The sequence below is a fragment of the Agelaius tricolor genome, unplaced genomic scaffold, assembly GCF_023055355.1.
Source record: "Agelaius tricolor isolate 1412-34295 unplaced genomic scaffold, bAgeTri1.0.p SCAF_13, whole genome shotgun sequence".
NCBI classification, from domain to species: Eukaryota; Metazoa; Chordata; class Aves; order Passeriformes; family Icteridae; genus Agelaius; species Agelaius tricolor.
Window position 1 is genome coordinate 6,834,122 of NW_027269273.1, and position 19,937 is coordinate 6,854,058.

Below are 19,937 nucleotides of genomic sequence, written 5' to 3' on the forward strand. Positions count from 1 at the left end.
GCAGCTCCCAGACAGCTGCTGTTAAAAGCCAGGGAATACAGCCTGTCTCAGTGTGCTCAGGAGCACAGATGAATTAAAGGTGTGCCCTCCAACTGTGTCCCATCACCTACTGCAGATACAGCATCTCTCTGAGGAATTGCTGGAGGTTACAGGCAATATTGCTGAGCTCTGTTCACTGCCACACAAACATAGGGGAGCAAAAGGATCTGATGCACTACACATTTGTGACACTGTCTGAGTATAATTTAGCTCTTGGCTCCTGGAACACGCATTTTTATTGAAAGGAAAAAATAAACATAGTTCTCTATACTACAGAGGAAAAAAAAAGACCTGTAGGAAAAGGAACCTGAGGCAAAAACAGCTTCTGAAATTCTTGTAACTTCAGTCTGGGCCAGATAACTTCCTCTGCCTTCAAAATTCAAATTACTTTGAAAAAGGTTAATTGTGATTCTTTCCAAACTCTCTGGGGTTTTGCTGTTGACGTCAACTGCAAGCTCCCAAGTCCTCCTCCACAAGCAATTACAAATTGCAATAATGTCTGCTCAGTCTTAGATCAGACAATATCTATATTTTTATCTTTTTAATTGTGCTTTCCAATAAGATCAGCTTCATTTCTAGTTTAAACACTGTATTTCTTAGATCCAGACTACAACACCATTTCAGAGCTGCCCCCCCAGTCAGCTGAAAACTATTAAAAGATAAGAAAAACTAACTCAAGAAAGGAAAATAAACCAACTCCCAATGTTTTTGTTAAAGCTATTACATTTTAAGGCAGAATCAAGTGCTGTTTGCACACTTCTCAATCACCCTCCCACATTCACAAGAGAACTTTCAGAGAAGGTTTGTGGCTGCCATACTTTGATTTGGAGATTCCTGTACATTGCTCTGCTCCTTATCCCAGGAGCTGCTGGGGAATCACCTTGAGCCCCTTCACAGGGAAGGTCTTGCACAAGAATAAACCAGGACCCTCCAGACAGCCTAGCACAATAAGGCCCCCAATCTAATCTGGGTTAAGCCAGTCTGTCCCCCACAGGGCACCCCAGACCCAAAGCTGCAGGTGAAGATCACTTTTAACCTTCCAACAAAAGATACACAACACCTATTAGGAGATGAATTAATGTGGTTTTCCTTTGTACTTATTGCATTCATTTAACAATACTTAACACCGAATATAATTTGCAATAATTTTTTTCTTTCTCTGCTTTTTTCAACCCTTGGACTGTACTTATTTAAAACATCTCTTTGTAAGCCACCCCTTTGAGAAATATTCATTCTCCCACATGTCTTAAACAGGACTTTCATTGACCTTGTCATTTAGAAGATCACTTTCTCTCTGCATTAAAAAAAAAAAAATCAGACTTCTAAAAGAAGAAATGATCTTATGACAAGGTCAGAATATCTTGAATTCCATAAAGAAATGCATAAGGAAGTCTATATAATTCATTTTAATAGGAAGTTTGAAAGAGGCTGAAATATTCATTTGTAGAAAATATAAAACTAGCTATACCCTAGAGTTAACATCTTGGGAAGAAAAGCAGCAGTCTGCCTCTCCACTTCTCTCATTCCCACATCTGACATTCTGCATTCCTGGCAGATGTCACCTTTATGGGGATTCCAGCCTTCACACACAGGGAGTCCTTCACTGGCAGCCCTGGGACAAAATCTTCCCCACTCTGAGCTCACCCCCAGGTCCTCTGGAACTGATGTCCTGTGAAGGCTGCCCTAGAACAGAGGCCAGACAGAGCTAAAGAATAAAGCAGGGATTTATTAAAAGGATCTCCTCCATGGATCCACCTTGGGCAGCACAAGAGCCAAGCCAGGGCTGCACCCAAAGTGAACCAAAATGGGCACAAAATGGACACCTGGTCACGGGGTCTGTCACTGGGATCAGTTCTGCTCCATTTGCATCTTGCAGTTCATTGTCCCATTCCAGCTTTAGCCCATGCAGTCCCATCCTTGTTTTTCTCTCTTCAGCCCACGGTGTTTGTGCTCTTGGGCCTGAGATTTGGATCACTTGTCCTTGGTCCCCAGCTGGAGCAGGAATTGTTTTGTCTCCCTGCTCTGTGCACAGAGCTCACCATCCCCTAAAATGAAGCTCAGAACTACACACTAAAGCAGCACAGAATCTGAAAAATAGAAAAGCTAAAACGTGAGACATCATTTCCTTCTTGCAAATTGGAATAGCTCAAGGGTGAGGCCAGAAAAATTGGCCCAAGTCACTTAAATTCTCCATCTCTGTGATGCAGCCTTTACATCCAGGCTCTGAAACACCACGGTGAGGCTTTAGGGCTGCCTGTACTTCATCAGCACTGAAGGAATTGGCTGGAATGAGCTGACCCTGCAAAATGGCTCTGCTTGACACCAGCAGCCAGGATGTGCATGGGAACAACCTCAACTCACAGGCAGTGCCCTGCCCCTCCCAGCCAAGGGATAGGGATTGTGACAGAAAACTGAAGGAAGACAGATGACATGGCAGCCTCAAGGCAGGGCCACCTGACAGGAACTTCTGACAGAATTTCTCCCGAAAGAACAGTTCACTTGGGACACAGCGACCTCTTGGAAAAGGATTTCTGTCACCTCAGCTGCTGCCCACAAGGACTTCCTGCCTCAGGGAGCATCTGGAGGATTCCACTCAGTTGAAGCCAGAGAGAGATCAGGCTCAGCTCCCAGGAAATCTCAACAGACAGAAGTTCATGTGATTTGTTGATGTCCTGGTGTTTTCAGACTATATTTTCTTACACTCCACTGTTTAATTAAAAATACTAGTGAACTTCAAAAAATTAAAAAATCTAGCTTCTAGACATGCCCTTGGAGTATTGAGAATCCTGTAGCATTTTCTTCCAGTTGTAAATTCTTTGATTCCAAGGAATTCCTTGAATTCCTTTATTCCTGGAAATAAAGCAGTAGCTGATGGGCCACAAACAGGATGCAGGCAGCAGTCTCATCCCAGAGTGAATCAGCCCAGGGTCTGTCTTTCAGAATAAACATTAAATAAAAGCCCTCAGCCTCTGCACTACCCAGAAAGACCAGGTACATCCATAACATGCATGAGTTTTAAGAGATTAACCATTCATCTTTTATGATCATATTTTTCTGCCTATTGATTTTACAGTTTCTGTACAGTCACGTACAAATTGTGTGACTTAGGGATTTTAAGCAAGTTACACTGAGGTAAGCACGTGAATTTACATACTTAGTAATGTAGCCCTCACACAAATCAGCCACTTAATTTCTATATGTGCCTGCATGACCAAAGAGCCATCTAACAGTGTCTGTTCACAGCAGGACTGAGACACAAAGTAATTTCCCAAATTTCCTCAGCATCCTGTGGCATGCATGGCCACCATTTCATACCAGCCATTCATACCTGTGGACTGTTACTGCAGCTAAAAAATTTGACACATTTATAATTGCTATTTATAATTTCATATCTGCTTTATACCACCAAATTGAACAGATACTATCATTTAAAATTATATTTTTTTAGTCATTTCCTTACTCTTAAATACCTTCTGAAGTACTACAGGAAAATTTTCCTTTCTAATTTCTTCTGTGGCTCTTAAAATGCAGGACAGTCCTTTTCCCATATTGCCACCTCCTCCGTGCAGAGAATTTCCATTACACAACTGTACGTGAGGAGTATGTTTATGTTGTGCATAATTAATTCTATTTCTCACATAGAGACACCAACGAGAAGCACATTGGTAGCAGCAGTGAAGCAGGATTGAGAGAGGGCCAGAGACCATGGAAGTGTGGGGAGAAGAGGAGGGTAGCCAGGGAAATGGCACTGGTTAGGAGGGGAAAAGGGAATATGGAGTCTATATTGCATCATGTCCATAACAGCAACTCCTGTTTGCATTTCAAGCCTTCTTTAGCAATTGGTAAAGTGTCAATTTTCATTCTCCTCCACACAGACACAAGGAACCTAATTTTCAGCGAGAGGTTAGCAATAAATAATTTAAAACTTTGTCAAGAATGGATGGGGTTTGACTGCCTGTGTAGTCAGTTTGACAACTTGAGAGGCAGGAACAAAGCACTGGCAAGGGGGAGAAATCCTGAGGCTGCTGCAAGGAATCAGAGAACCTGAAAAAGCAGCCTATAATGATCTAAAATCAGAGGTACAGGAAACAGCCCATCAAATCCATTTACACTGCAGAGAAATCTGAGAGAAGGTTCAGCTTGCCAGGGCCAGGATGCAGCCTGGAATCAGGGGATCAGCCACAGGAGTAACCCTCACTACCTTTTGTGCTCTACAGGAATAAATAAATGCTCAGTTGAGTACCTGCTCCCCCCAGTAAGTGTAATACAGGTTCTCTCTCAACATCTGACACCAAGCACATCAATCCCTGGCCATCCTGGCACAATTTGTTCCTCCTTTGGAAGGTGTTTGTCCTGGGCTGCCTGAAGCTGGGCTCAGCACTGGAGCCATCTCAGGTATCAATCTCCCCTTAGATCAAATTCCAAACTACCATATTTGATTGAAATGCCAGGGATTTAGTCTCTAATATGTCTCGAGGCTTTTCTTGAGAGCTGCTTCTTTTTGCCAAGTGATTCATGTTTTGTATTGGAAGTGATTTAATCCCTTCCTAATAATCTATGGCTTATATACACAGGGCATCCGTGACTGGCATTTCTAGGGTCCCAGGAAGCCTGTCTTTAAAGATAGATTCAAATATTCAAAATCAATATCTTACTGGAAAAGTAGAGAAAGACTGAGCACGTCATCTACTCCTATATTCTCTGTTCAATTTAAAAATTTGGGATTTTATTGGAAGGTTTCAGCATTTTCTTTATTAAGGACAATGAGAAGCGTTGCATTCTTATTTAGGATTAGAAATAGCCTGCTAAGTTTTTCACATCTCTGCACCCTAAACTATGCTTCTCTGAGACAGTATATGTACCAGGATTTTAAGTTCTTTTACACATAAACACAACCCCCATCTTTTTCTATTTAAATACCAAATAATTTTCAATTTGATATTTCCTAAACCAGAAGTTGCCTGTCTTTTTACACAGACTCTAGACATTATTTTCCCTCCTCCTCTTCTAATTCTGTTTCAATCAATTTTAAACTCAATTGCAAGATGATTTTGTGGCTTATAAAATCACATGTGCAGAACCTGAATCTTTGGAGGTCTGCAAAATGACAACATCCAAGACAATAAAACTGGTCACTTGGCAGGAAGTTAAGCACAGGCTTGTTTTCATTACAACCAATCCTAATCAGAGGCAATAACTTTCCACTATTAACAGCAAATTAAAGATGGGCAATTGACATTTATAAACCACTGCTTATTTTAAAAGTTAATTGAGAAGAACTTTCATGAGGTAAAAGAGAATTGTCTAGTGCTTTCCAAGGCAGTCAGTCTCAAAGCACCAAAACACTGCATTGGTGCTCTTTATTATCAGTTATTATGGCCACAGCAGCTTCCCTCTTTCCCCACTGCTCTGTACAAAATCCCAGTAAGCTGATCAACCCTGGCAACACAGAAATGGCCTTTCTGGATCATGCAACAGCTCCTAATTGTTGCTGGTCTAGCACAGCTCCAAGATTTTGAAACAGCATTTAGAGGACAACCTCTACAACTTCATCCAAGAGAAGAAATTCTGAGGCAAGTACCTGTGTATCACTGCATCAGTGTATATTATAATGTGCATTTGCATATTAAATCTAATTCAATGCTGGCAGTGGCTCAGCAGATCACTGTTGTTCCTGACATGATTTGAACCAGGAATCACTCCAAGATCCTGAAAATCACTTGAGTAAGGATGAGGGTTAGGGTTACTCTTGGGACAGGAATAAGTCACAGTGCACATACAGGGACAAGAAGAAGTGGGCAGGCAGAGATTCTGCAGAAGAAAATCAAACCCATGACCAACTGATCTAACTGAGCCTGCTGCAGCCCTGGGGGGTCTGTGTGAGTGACTCACACTCTCCTGGCTGATTTTGCAGGACGATGCTCAAACACCATCACAGTGTCTCAGCTGGGAGATGGAATTACCTGCAAAGGGACTGTGCCTTCCCAGCCTGCCTCTGGCAGCTCCTGAATACTTCAGAGCTGCTGCTCTTCCAGGGTAAAACAAGAGGAAAAAAGAGTAGCAATGTCAAGCTCACCTATTTGCCATTGGCCCTTTTTGGTTCATTCACAAGGTGAGGGGTGATTGAGCAATTTGCTAAAGGCTGCTTGATTCCAACTGCTCAGCTGTGTTTGAAGGCAGCTGCACTGCACAGCCAAACATGAAAGCTGGGATCAGGATTTGGAATTCACCAGTCTGACTTTGCCTTTCAGTGGTGTAATAGTTTTCATACAGGCTGGAACTGCTCAGAAAAGGTTAGAGTTTAGTTACCTCTGCTTGGGAAGATTTCAAACATGGCCTGTCCCCTTTTCAAACTTGTTTGACATCAAGGAAGACAATTCACTGCAATCCAGCTGCTGGGCCAGCCCACACACACTCAAGTCTTCCTCAATACAAGCTACAATGGGTTTGAAGTTGCCTTGAATGTATTTCTAGACTTACTGCCTTTTCAAACTGCGCTCCTTTTTTGGATACGTTTCTAAGCGCTCGTCCTAAAAATGATCAAAATATAGAAAGAGTACTTTGAGATCTATTGTAAACTTTGGGAGAAGTTTTCTGAAGTGAACATTACATTCTTGTCCCTAGAGCAACTTCATCCTAACCAATTATCAAGTAAAAATTTGCATGATTCCATGATTTAGGATGGGGGCTCTGTGCATTAGTGATACAAGACCTCTCTGAGAGAGTTCTACCATGAAGATGAGCAGCTCTTAGATCACCACACACAAGTTCCCAGGTACTAAATTATGACAACAGTTGATTTGCAGTTATTCCCTTATTCCCATTTTGATTCCCTGTGATGCATATAAAGAGTCAGCAGTGTTCCAGCACCTGGGATCCACAGCAAACTCTGAAAACCTTGTACTCTGCACAGCTCAACATCCAGGCTTTGGCTCTGCAAATGACTCAGACTTCAATTTGGGATTGCCAAGAGGCCTCGAATGACTCCCTACTTATGTGGGTATGGTTAAGTAGCACTAATAACTTCACTGAATGATTAAACAGGGACATTAAAATGAATATTTACATTTACCGCTAGAATTTCCAGGTTTTCTCCCCCTTAAAAACTGCATTTACACTACATAACCTCATTAAACAGAGAGCTGTATATGTCACACTGGGGATGTATCACAGCAGCTTTACACATTCTCAGCCATCTTTTTGGGAATTCAGAGTACCCCTCTTTCTGCAGGCTTCAGGAGTGAAATAAAACTGCTTGGATGGGCAGAGAACATAAAACAGACATAATAGACAGAAATAAAGCAACATCAAAATGCATGTGCCAGAACACTCCTGCTTGAACAAAAGCCTTGAACTGGCACAAACTGCCCTTTGCAGCACCAAGGACTGGACAGGCAGTAAAACCTTCAGAGTGGGGCTCAGACTCAAAGGACTCTCAGGCAAAGAGGGGTTGTGGTGTGTTGCAATGTCACATCCTTTCTGTGATCACAAAATACTCACCTTGAAGGGTAAGGTAAAAGCTTTAACTTGGACCTGCCCCAGCCTCACTCATGCAAACTCACAATTACAAATCCTGAATTTGCATTTCTTCATAATGTGGATTTTTTTTTCCCCTAGCATTTGTATTTCTTGGTTGACTTTAATTAACTTCTTGCTATGCTCATAAACTTGGAGAGGATTTGCTTTAAGCTTTTACATCTCTGGCCTATATTAAGATATTTTAATCTTTAAACCTCTAGAACATTTAATGGATTTAAACAATTTAAGAAGGAAAAGGTGCTGGCAAAATGCACCCAAACTCAACATTTTTGCATGAACTTTCTATTTGGCACAACTTAAAATTTATCTTAAGATGGTCTAAAAACACCTGAATGGAACCAATCACAGCAGATACATACTTTATTTCCCATTAAATAAAACATGGCAAGCTGGGAAAGAAAAAGATGGGGAGTGTGAGGGATAGGACAGAAAGAGCTAAAGTAAACTGAGGCATGAAAAACCTGCAGTAAGCAGGAACTGAAAAGGCTGCTTCAGGGAAGCAGCTTTTGGAGTCCATTAAATTAAGAGGTTGGGCTTTGAAAACGTGCTGGGGAAAACGGAGTATTATACAGAAAGCAAGCCTAGAAAGAGATGTGAAAGGTAAATATTATGGGTGACTATGTGAAAAGAAGCACAGTCATATACAAAAAGAGATGCTTCTTCTGGTATATGGTGGAGCTGACTTAAAATAAAATAAAAAGAATAATAAAAAAATTTTGTTTTATCTACAGTGACAGAGCCCTTCTCTTCCACTTGCTGTCTAATCCACAGAGCATTAATAGTTCACCTTTAAGCACTGCCCCCACCCCATAAAATACCTGTCCTTCCAGAGTGTGACAGGAGTAATTCCTGCAGATAATTTTCCCTTCAGTCTGACCATTAAGAAAACATCCCTTTCTGCTCCTCTCATTTTTACCCACAAAGAGAGCTTCAGGTAGATGGAGAAACCTGGCTGGTGTTGGTGTCAGAGGAGCTGAAGGCATGACAGACACAAGTCTTTCCTGCCTCACATGGGACTGGAAGAAGACCTTGAAGGTCAACTAAATACAGATTCTGGAGTCCCAGTCACCCTTCAAGCAGTAGTTCAAGCTCTTTCCCTCCTGTGGAAGCACTGCCCTCCCTTGTAAGCACCCCAAGGCTTGACTCTCTCTGGGCCTTGGCTGTGCAGAGTGCAAAGGAGCATATGGAATCCCCACTCAAGGGCCTTTCTTGCCCTAATTTTGTTGCTCATAGCAAGTTTAAACTACTTCAGCATTTCCCTCCTTTCTTTTGAGAAGAGACAGTGGAGACAGTGTCATTTTAGTCAGTGAGATGGTTTTTTAGAAACAAATGAGCAACATGGAAGAGGGAAGTTTTAGTTTTAAACTAAACACAAGTTTAGTTTAGTTACAAAACACAAGTTAGTTACTAAAGACAAGTTTAGTTTAGTTTTAGTTTTTTCATCCTTTTGGTATGTACAGAGGAAGGTGAAAAACCTCAAGCCCTGCTGCAAATAAGTCCCTACAGACTTGCTGCACACCCTAGGCTACAAAGTCCCCTCAGGAAAGCTCAGATGAAAATTCTCAGCTGTCCAAACATCTGCTCATTGCAGGGAGCTTTAAACAAAATTGCAACTGTCCAGACAATCTTCATTTGTCAATGCTCTTCTCCTCAGAGATAGATAATCCCAACATTTTTTTACTTACAAGAGTAGGCAGCAAATAATTAATGTAGTTGCTTACTAAACACTTCAACTTTATGGACTCCCTCCCCTTACAGAAAGGGAGAACAGCTCCTGCCATATTCCCTGTGCCAGCTGTCAAGTATTAGCTATGGGCTAACATGGCTTTCAAAACTTTATCATCCAGTGCTGCTAATTAGCCCTAATGGACCTAAGCAATATAAAGTTCTTTGATTGGTTTTTTTTGGCTATTATTTCCCTTGAACAGATTTTAAGCCGTGGGCAATACTGTTCTCTGTGGCTGTATCCTTCTGCTGAGCTCCCACTGGTCCAGTTCTGTTGTTGGAAAAGCAAAGCAAACCCACGAGGGTCACAGGCTGGACCATTGCACAGAGCCAAACACAATCTGCATTTCCTAACAGGCAGAGGATCCAATTACCTCCAGGTTGTCTGTACCAGCGTCTGCAACCAAACCCTTCCAAATTCTGCCCCGCTCGCTTTTTGGGAATAATGGACAGAGAGCTGTTCACTGAGATTTTACTGCCAGGCATCAGCATTGATTTCCTCCAGCATATCCTAATAGTACATCTGACTGCACCTGGCCTTTGTTTTGTGCTTCTTCTGTTTGTCTCAACACCCTGGCTTTAATGGGATGGCACAGAGTTCCTGTTACAAATCTAGGAACAGAGAACAGGATGGCCAGGCTCTGTTCAGGTGGCTGCACACAGAGCACAAGAACAGCTCTGGGAGCACTTCCCCTCCTGGGACACCAGCACTGCAGAACCTTCCACAGCATCTGAACAAGGCCAACACAAACATTCCTGCTCATTTTTCACCTGATCTGATGCCCTATGAAGGCTGCCCTAGAGCAGAGGCTGGACAGAGCTAAAGAATAAAGCAGGGATTTATTAAAAGGCCTCCATGGACCCATCTTGGGCAGCAAAAGAGCCCAGCCAGGGCTGCACCCAAGATGAACCAAAATGGGCACAAAATGGACACCTGGTCATGGGGTCTGTCACTGGGATCAGTTCTGCTCCATTTGCATATTGGAGTTCATTGTCCAATTACAACTTTAGCCCATGAAGTCCCAAACTTCTTGCTTCTTGTTTTTCTCTCTCCAGCCCACGTTGTTTGTGCTCTTGAGCCTGAAATTTGGATCACTTGTCCTTGATCCCCAGCTAGAGAAGGAATTGTTTTGTCTCCCTGCTCTGTGCAGAGAGCTCACCATCCCCTAATATGAAGCCCAGAACTACACACTAAAGCAGCACAGAATGTGAAAAATGGAAAAGCTAAAACCTCAGGCATCAGATCCAAGCTCCTGCTTCTCTGTTCCTCCTCTTCCCTTCCCACACAGGTGCTTCAGATGAGACCTCACCTGAGAGAAATGGACCTGCTCCCTGAGTTCACAATGTCAATTATGAAGTCTGTGCTTATGTTGAAATGAACAGAGAAATAAAGAATGGTGTCCATATAGAAAAAAAAAGTATGGGCAGAAGTGTTCAATGGAATAGTGGAATCTAAGCAGAAAAGCAATCATATTTCTAGCATGATAAAAACATAGGCAGATAGCAGTGGAGCTGGAAAATAAACCTGTAGGTGTGGGTTGTTTTCTTCAGCCAACATCAATTATTTATTTCAGAATGACAGCACATCAAATTTCACATATAACTCTAACAGGCTTCTGTGTCTTTTTGTGGTACATTATTCAAAAGATCAAAAATCCCTATTTGAGAAATTCCTGTAAATGTTCTCTCCTAAGATTGCTTTAAAGATGCCACAGGTAACATCTACCTGGAGGAAATGCACTAGCATCCTATTGAATAGTCCAAAAAGTAAAACTTAAAAGCAAACCACTCTTCAAGCAAACTTGTGAATTTATTTTGAAAATGTGTTCTTTAAAACAAAGAGAATGAGATCTTGAGATTATAACTAAGATGTGTTGGAAACCGCCTGTTCAATATGAGTCAAACCTCAAGAGTCAAAAATGCAAAATGAAGTAATGTTTTAAAACTTAGAAAAGAACAGATTTTCCCTAAGTCAATACTTATGGTTCTGACCCTCTTACCTCGAGGGAGTAGAGCAGAATTGGAAAAGCATGGAAAGGGACAGAATGATAAGAGATAAGAAACTGTCATACCATGGGATGACTAAATTAGAATCTTTCTGCCAGGAAACAGAAACTGAGATGGGAGAGGTTAGAGGCCTCTAAAATCATGTTGGGCAGAGCAAATGATGCTCACTGTCTCTTCTTTCTTGTGATTCAGAGGCTTTTGGAGGAAGAGGATACCTGTCATTCCTGCCTATGCTGTGTGAAAAACTCCAGCAGGATGAGTTAGTGAATGGCAGGTGTCCATTGTACCTTCAATTTTAAATCAATGGGATCCACAGCTTAAATCCCTGAATTCCTTTAATGCAAATTGCCCTGCAGAACTGAGCAGTCCTTAAGAACAACCATTCCTTATCTCTGGTGTCATCTATCAACAACCAAGCAATGGCACCTGCTTCTAATAGGAATTTAGCCCAAGGAGAAAGAAAACAAGCAGAATATTCATATAAACTAAATTCCTGGGAATTTACCTCTCTTTTTCAGACTGTAATGTAAAATTTTCAACTCTTAAATCTGAACAGTTTGGTGGTGAATTACCTACCTCCAGCATGGTAATCAAAATTGTCCCAAAGTTCAGCTCTCAAACAATTTTCAGATCTAAGCACCCAAAGTCATGCCAGTTGCAGAAGGAGTGGAAAGGTGGCAGCTCCAGGAACACTGGATGCTCAGGAATCACCTTCACCCACCTGGTACAGCCAGCCTTTGGCATCAGATTTCCTCCCAGAAGTCAGGCTATTCCCAGCAGCTCAGCCTCCAAAGGACTTCCTCATTTTCTATGTTCATCTCATCCACCGAGATGCACCTAAGTGTCAGAAAAAGAAATAGTTAAATATTTTTTCATCAAACTACTAAATCTGCTGAAACTCAAGCTTCCAGCAGGATTTGGGATATACAACTTGCTCCAAAAGAGAGAAAGCTGCAGGAAATTTCTGAAAATGCCACAATAGCAGCCACAGAAGTGCCCTCATTCCCAAACTCCTTCAGGAATTGTTCTACTCTGGACACAGTTAGGAAAGAGAACTGCAAAACACAACAGGTTATGTCACTTCAAGAGGGCCATGACCATGGAAAAAGTCCTCTGTGGGGCAGAAGGAAAATTAATATTCTTAACTGCAGGTCTCTGGTCTCCCACCATCTACTTTAAGACCTGCTTAGAAACAGAGTTTTGCTGCAGCTTAAGCTTTAAAGGTCAACTTTTCACAGCACCTCAGCTTAAGGCTTGGAGTGTTTTAGCTTGGCTCTGAGCTGGGTGAAGGAACATCATTTCAATTTCTTAACACTTAAAGTGCCTTATTATCAGATCAAATGGACAGCATCAACAGCAGCACTGCTGCAAGCTGACCTGATTTACACCTTGGGAAAATTCAGAAGGGCAGAAATCAAATGAATGTGTAGGGGCATATTAGGGAAGAAAGAACAATGATTTGTGACCCCAATTTTCTGTACTTAGCATCTTACAACAGGAAATGGATTTTTAACCTCCAAATCATGGTGTGAGGAAAGGTAACTGTTGTTTGAAGGGACTGCTTCCAAAGACATAAAAATAATAATTAAGGTTATAGAGATAAACTGAAACTTTTAAGAGTGTAAAGCAAAGAAATGGAGGACAATTTCATGCAGCTGGACAACTTATCCTGTTACAACAGCAGTCTACTGCTAATGAACAGCTTCACATCTACAATTAAATTTTAGTTAAGTGGAAATACTAATACACTGTTGGGAACAAAAAGCCCTCCCCCCCCCACAAATCAAGCATGCTATTTCTTACATGGCAAAGGTTCCTGGGATTAAATGCCAGCTAAATCCTGAAGCACTTATTTTCCAAATGGTAACTTAGGCTAGACAAAGCTCATGGCCCAAGCCTTTCAACAGGAGCATGCAGCAAAGCTTTACAAATGGGATTTGGTATCCAAGACAGGAATCCCACCTTTGAGGGTTCTGGCCACTAAACTTCCAGTCAAGGTAGGAAAAAACCTTCAAGCCCACTGCCTGAAATGCCTTGAAACAGCTGTACAATGGGCAGGTAACTACAGGACTGTGGTTTAGGATAGCTCCTACTGGCTCAGTAACAAACAGTGAGTGCTGATGGTCACCAGGAGCTCCAGGAGGGTGCCAGTGACCAGGGATGGAAATAGAAGAAGGATGCTACACCAGGGCCTAGGGACTCCCAGCTCTTTCCCTCTGTCCCTCCTCAGCAGACAGTCCTCCATCCTTACAGGTGTGCTCCAGCTCCCTGGGGAATGCAGGATTCAGCCACTGCTCCCTGAGAGAGCTGAGCACAGCAGCTTGGCCTGATCTCCTCCATCTGCTCCTGCACCAGGACTCTCTCTCCAACCTTCTCAAGATGAAATCAAGCTCTTACACTGGAGAAAGAGATCCTGAAGAAAAACTTCTTAATTCCCTACCATGCCTCACAAGGTGGCTCAGAGCAAGTCCTGTTGCTTTCCTTATTTTTTTGAGCCTCTTGCCTTTGCTGATAGATATGCAAACAGCTGGTGGATAAACAGCTCCACATGTCCTCCTTGCTCTGCATACTGAGTAATTCCAGACTTGGTTGGGCACCAGGCAGGTGCACTAAGCACAGGGATGAAAAAGCTGCTGTGGGAATCCTCAGAAAATGAACAAGGATCAACTTTCCACGCATAAGAAAGACATGCAAGACTCTTTTGTGGAAAATTATGTATGTAAATATTCACCTACTTGTATCCCTGGTAGCAAAATTTGTGTTTGATAATGTGTAGACTGGTTGCAAAACAGTCTTTACTTACAACTATAGGACTTAATAAATTTATAAAGACTGAGTGATTAAAAAGAAAGGTGTATGTTCTGGAAAGGTGTTACCACAGCTGCAGTTCAACTATCTTAGCTGGATGGAAACTTCCATGGTAATTCCTATTTAAAGATATTAACACGGATGAAAGAAAGGGAAACAGTAACAATATTCATTTTCTACTAAGTGTAATTCTAGAAAAGATTACCATGAAGAGTTAAACATTATTTCTTAGTTCTAAACCTCATATATAAATTCCTGTCACAGCAAAGAGCACAAGCTGGGAGGACATGAAAAGATAACCAGAGTCCCCTTCAAATATTTTGCTTATTTCTTGTATAATTTAGATTAAGATAACTTTCTCATTGCTGTAGCACTACCAGATTGTTTTCTGCTTCTGGCTTGCAATGGGCATAAACCTGAGTGCTGACTTTTAACAACAGGCTATTGAATAACCACAGGAACGAAACAAAAAATGTCTTATCTAAAGCTGGCACGAAATTAAACCACTCAGCGTAAAGCTGCTCTGACATTAGAATTCGTGTTGTAGAGATCTGTTCACCACAAATTTCAGCTGCAGTGAACAAGACCCTCTAGGCTCATGCATACAAAGCAGCCCTCACGTCCCCTGTTCAGCTTGTTATGAGGCTTGTGAGGAACAGCTGAAACTCAATTTTTCCAGCTTTAAACTGGAAGCCAAGGATGCTGTTATGCTGTTCTTTTTCCCTGCCTACAGCTAAGAGCACATTGAGAACAAGCTCATCACCAGCCTGGTGTGGGAGAGGTGTTCCCATGCCTGCCTGCCGTGCTCTGGGGCTGTAAAGAGGACAGCAGGCAGGATGTGCCAAAGGACAGCAGATACAGTCCCTCCACAAAAAATTCAGCAACTTCAAAGGCACTGTGGAATATTTTGGTGGTTGGTTCATGCAAGTAGTCAGGTTAACTCTTCCAAGACAAGACACTGGCTCTCTAAGCCCCTGGGGAAACAGACCTTTGCTTCCAGAAAACAACAACAATGGAAGAAATCAAATCATTCCGGGGTTATTTTTGCTGGAATGGCCACCTCACTGCAAAAATACTCAGAACTAAAGAAGCAGAGGCCTGCAGTGTACAGGTGTTTCTTCCCCTAACCAGCCAGGGCTGACACAGGACAAGCAGCCAATGTTGTTGCACAGCTCCTCTCTCCTAGAGCTGCTCCCCTGTGTGCTTCTCTTAAATGGAAAAGGCCAAGATGCTCTGCACTGACTTTCATGTTAAAATCCTGAGACACAGGACACCCCAGAGCATCCTGAAGAAGGCTCTGCTGTTTCTGAAATCTGTCACTAGAAAAACTTTGCTACAGATTTGTGTGAGCTTCCTCTAAAGGAAAAGGCAAGACAAGTCCTGGCTGGAGTACAAGACATTTATGGGACTGAGGGAGGCAGGTGAGAACAGTTGTACTTAAAAGAGCAGGATGGAAAATGAGAAATGTGAGGAATACCATCAAATTAAATCTGCCCTAGTATGAGGAAGGGGAGAAAAAAACCTCAGATGACCTGGCACAATTGCACATACAGAATCCCAGTTTAATCTGGAGTTTTCGGACATATTAACTATAACCAGAGCACATACAACCCAGAAATATACAATTCATCTGGAAATTAAAGCAAAATATCTTATTTCTTTCAAGTATAGAGCTCCCAAATTCAGTATTTTGGTTTCTGATGTCTTCTGAAAGCTAAAATCATCAAAATCATTAATTCACACAACAGACTTTTCACTTGAAAACATGAAAAATGCTTTGAACCACACTCCAAAATAAGTACTCCCTTTATATGAGAGATAACTCTTTAGAATTTGTTCTACTACAAAGAACCCTCTTAATTCAAGTCCTTCTGCTTCAAACAATACTCCCTGATCAATAAAAATCTCACACTGTGGTGGTTGTCTCAGTGTGAGCTTTCAACAGCCACAAGGCAATTATTTAAACTACACTTAGGATGATCTATTAAATAACTGAGGATGATGAACAGTTTGGAGAGGGATGAATCAACAACAGAATGAAAATCATCATCAAGACCTGCACTCTCTCCCAGACAGAATTTCCCAACTGGGCAAATGTACTTGACAGCATTATGAGGACTGTGCAGACTCTTCAGTTGTATGTCAGTGAGTTTGCTCTTTATTGAGAATTCCTGGAAGGAAACCCTGGCATGCCTGGCACAAAATGAGCCCAGATCCACATCTTTAAAAGCTGCCTTGCTGGTCCTTCAGAGCAGTGGGTGGTGCTGGTGCCAGAGAAGGGAAATGAAGCCATTGTTTGTCTTTAGCACTGTATAACACAGGCCAGATCCTCACTGATAAACCAAAGGGCTGAGATTCCATACACACACACACACCTTATAAAAGCTGAATTGGTGAAAGGACATTCCTCCTTTTAAAGAGGCAAAATCCTCTTAAACAATGCAAGAAAGCCTCTAAACCAATGCAAAAGCATAATGCATAAAACAGGCATTTCATGCCAACCTGCGACATCAAGGACACAGTGTGGGGGTTTTAACCTGCACTTCTCTCTGGCACATTTGAGATTTCAAACCTGCCTACCTTTAAGCACAGAGGTAAAAAAGTTACTGAAAACAAGAACATACCCTCCCTATACTGGAGATGTGAAAGTGGGGCTGGACAGTAATAATTTCCATTTCCTAAGAAGAAGGAGGAAAAAAGGAATCTGTACTATCTCTAGAAGTGGCTGAAAAGAGAAAACAATGTCACCACTAGAAAAAGTTCCACAGAACTTTAGTTAAAAAGTGCACCTTCATTCAACCAAAAATAGTGAAATGCTCTCAATTCTGACTAAGAATTGATTGCTGTGGAATATTTAGTTTCATTTACAGCATTTGTATCTTTTATGTAAATCTTTCTCCGTGCTGTATGAGAAGCTGAGGGATTGCACATTTTTCTTTTTTCCTTTGATTTGAACAAAAAGGAAATTCAAATAGAAATATTTTATATTCTTTATATAAAATAAAAATAGAAAATGAGAAATTTGAAATGCTCTCACACAAAGCTTGTGCCTCAGCTCACCAAACTGATTTGGTAATATTTTGGAGAACTTATACTGAATAGTTAAGTTCAAAGAGCTTGCAACAGAAAAGATGAGATTCCTGCCTTCCCCAAAAGGACAGAAAAAAGAATGCACAAGGTGCTTTCTCCTGGAAATGTGCAGGGCAGGACACAACAGGCAAACAAAACCAGACACAAAATCAAGGAACTTGTCTTTAAGCCATTTCCATTATAACATTAGCACTCATTTTTAGGTCTAAAATTAGATTTTATTCTGAGAAACTTCATCTGACATAGTCTTGAATATTTTAGAGGGCAACACAATTAAACAAGAGCCAACAGCTTGTGCAACAGAACATTATTTTATCCTTTACAAGCTCCAGTACTTGCTTATATCATAAGATTACTGGGAATTTAGTGGAAGGAGAGAGTTTGCCATATAAAAACATCCAATGCAGACCTTCTTACAGCAAGTTCCTACATACAACAAACATTTGTCCAGCTTTGTACCTGAGGACATTCGTTCACTGGCCAGTGTAGTTCAGTTATTTTCTGGTTTGGTGCTACCTGAGGAATAATCCACTGCCTTTGGCAGGCAGCAAACTGCAGCAGAAGTGTTATGAATAATCCTACTGACTCATAATTATGTCTCACTGTCATTGTCATTACAATTTTTCATACAAAAGATTAAGAAGTAATCAAATTGAGGAAAAACTGCAGCAGGATGAGAGGTGTCTGCAGTGCTTCCCATGATTATGTTTCTATCATCTCTACAATGACAATTCATCACCAGCTGTGGGCAATTCACTTTCTCAATTCATTGAAATCAAGACTTTACTCTTTTTAAAAAGAAAGAAAAATTCTTTTACTGCATTTAATTCAAATCAAACAGCACAGCAGAGCTCTCAAGACCCCCATTCAAAATTACTGTGATTTGGTGGCCCAAGCCCAGAGAGGTGCAGAACATTAAAACTAACCCACTCAAAGGGGACATATCCTAAAGCCAAGCAGAATAACCAGCTTGAGAAGTGGGAATTGGTTTTATTAAAGAGCATCAGTTGTAATGCCAAAATGACTGTTTGGATACATCTAAACTGAAAACTAATCACTGAAAGGGAAAGTGGCTTTATCAAGCCATTTCTCACAAGAAAAACTCCCTCAAATTATTCTCATTTCATCTGCAGAGATAAAACCTCATGGGTTTGTAAGATATTCCTGCTTTCTGTTAGACCAGATTCCTGTGCCCAAAGTCAAAACCAATCTCACAGACCCACAGACATGGAGCTTGTTTCCTGTAGAGCCATTACACTTTCCCCCTCCATCCCCTCACCCTGGGGCTGGTCTGTTTGGGTGGGAGATCCTAAAGCAGCAGGACATTTCCACAGGGGTGCAGTGAGACCTGGCACACTGAGGAAAGCCATGCTGCCACCTCTGCAGCAGCCAGCAGTGCCCCCCCAGGGAAAGCAAAGAAAAGCACAGGGACAGAATTACTGTTCCCTGAGATCTGTAGCCTGGGGGTTTTTGAAGCTGAACACATAAAAAGGACAGAACACTGTGCTTAATATTCAATTGCACATGTTCCCTACAAACACCTCTTTCACCTGCACCTCATGAGCATGTTTGGCCTCCTTTTATGTTTATATTTAGGCCTCAAAATATCCCATGGACACGAATTATATGATGTAGCTACAACATGTCAAAATCAAATGGAGTTTCGATTGCTTTAACCCTCATGCTTGATAATTTTACCAGGTTGCCCACAAGTGTTAACTCCAAGAAACAGTGAGAAACCATCTTCAAATAAATCATCTCCTCCCTCTCCTAAGTTTCTACTCCTCTCTCATGTGTTTCTAGACCATTCTCATCTCTGCTCTTACTGTTTTTTCCAGGGTGACAACCCACATTAGCTTTTCCTCTCTGCAGAAGCTGTTATATTTTCCATAGCCTTCACTGCATTTTTCCTATTTCTGCCTGCAGCAGGTGACCTGAGTGACCAGAATACTGCAAGTACCCCAGGGAAATGTAGAATGACATTTGCCTGGCATTGACTCCTTCTATCAAACTGCCACAGGTGAAACACCAGTTCCAATCATTGATACACATACACACAATCAGCAGCTATTCAGGAAAGCTGTGCCACGAGAGATGCAGGAACACCCAACATTTTCAACATTTGAAATAAAGTAGAGTTTTGGTTTTCAGGTACCTATGAAACAAAGTGCAGAGGCACAAGTCCCTCCTGTCCCCAAAGGCTCTCAGCAACACAGAAACCTATTTGTGATCCCACTCATGATCCCAGTTACAAACAAAAATACTTAAACCTCAGCTCTCCCTGCTAAAATAAACCATTCTGACAGTGGCTGTTTTCTATGTCTCAAAGCCCAGGAAATCAGAGTCACTGTACCTCAAGGCTCTTCTCCTTTGGAAATTACAGAGAAGCATTACAAAAAGGGCTCAATGTTTCCAGCATTCAAGATGTGGGATGAAAACCAGAATGTCTCAACTATCAGGTTCTGAACTTGAGCACTAGTCCACACAAAGTATTTCATGGGCACTGCTCCTTAACTGTGTTTTTCTGCACTAAAAATGTCAGCTCCAGTTAGGGGATTAGGTACTTCTGGTTCTGGCTGAACTACTTCCCTCACTTACCTTTATTTGACCCTTTATCTCCTTAGTTTGAAATAGTTCCAGTGCCCAGTCTATCCCACAGCAAAAGAAAACCAGGTGATGTTTGACTTGTGGTCCCACCATGGAGCCTGAGTAGTGAACAGATATATATC